The 1,068-nt window shown below is 53.3% G+C and overlaps 1 protein-coding gene across 1 annotated transcript in view; it reads right to left on the bottom strand.

Annotated features, from left to right (window-relative positions):
- The window catches only part of LOC108247082 (thyroid hormone receptor alpha), a 94,977-nt gene extending 94,300 nt beyond the window's left edge, over positions 1-677 (bottom strand). The window contains exon 1 of the mRNA XM_017434958.3: positions 533-677. The gene's annotated coding sequence lies outside the window, so the exon portion shown is untranslated. The remainder of the gene's footprint in view (positions 1-532) is intronic.
- Between the last annotated feature and the right edge of the window lie 391 nt (positions 678-1,068).

The raw sequence follows: 1,068 nt of genomic DNA on the forward strand, positions 1-1,068 counted from the left end.
TCCAAGTGCACTGTGTCCGAACGGGATGCTTATCTGTCCCGAAGCTGATCAAATCACTAAAAGCCTACAAGGAATGAAGACAAGAACCAGTCTGAGTGCGCCATAAGGTTTGGTTGTTGTTGTTGTTGTTTTAATTCCTCCACATCATAAGCACACAGCCAAGCCTCACCCTGGAGCGGCAGCAGACCGTGTATAAACCTTGCATCCAGCATTTAAATAGGGAGGAAGTCCAAACAGCAGCACGCTGACAGGAACACGAGCAGCTGACAGCACAGCGGGAAGCGTTCAAACACTGAACTGCCACCAAACTTCCCTCACGCGACCCCGTGTTATTATTATTATTATTGATATTATTATTATTGTCGTCACACAGAGTAGTAGCTAGTTGCTGGCTGTAGCTGTCACGCGTGAATACAGCCGCCACGTTAAGTCGCACTGGACCGAGAGTTAGTCGTAAAGCGGCCAAAGCTGCAGCCAAGCCGCGGGCAGAGTACAGTCAGCAGGCCGGGGTTGACATGAGGACACCACTCACCTCGCGCCGCCGTTCCGGTGAAGCGGCGCTCCGCTCGTGGGCACGGGCGGAGTACTCCTTCCCCCGTCTCCTACGTAAGGGACTCCCGCGTTGTCATCGCGAAGCCCGTCAGCAACCAACAGCAGCACGTTTAAAACGTAAAGGGAAATATATATATATATATATATATATATATATATATATATATATATATATATATATATATATATATAGAGAGAGAGAGAGAGAGAGAGAGAGATATGCTACTGTATCGTTTCAGTCGGAGTCAGCCAGTTCTCCCTCCGCGCGGAGTTAGCTTACACTTCCAGTCCCCGCTCTCAAGTGCGCCGGACACACCGGAGGGGAAAGCGGCGTCCGGAAGCCCGAGCAGGCAGCCGACGGAAAGTCACGGTCCACGGTGGAGACTGCGCGGTCCCGGTTGGCTCTCCACGCTCGGTCCACCCGCCTCCCCCCTCTCCCCACCCCTCCTTGCCACTGTACGGTGCGGGCGAATGCGGGTCAGGAGGCTGATACTGGAGCCGCCGGGGGGAGGATGA

The sequence above is a fragment of the Kryptolebias marmoratus genome, linkage group LG12 (assembly GCF_001649575.2).
Source record: "Kryptolebias marmoratus isolate JLee-2015 linkage group LG12, ASM164957v2, whole genome shotgun sequence".
Taxonomy (NCBI): Eukaryota; Metazoa; Chordata; class Actinopteri; order Cyprinodontiformes; family Rivulidae; genus Kryptolebias; species Kryptolebias marmoratus.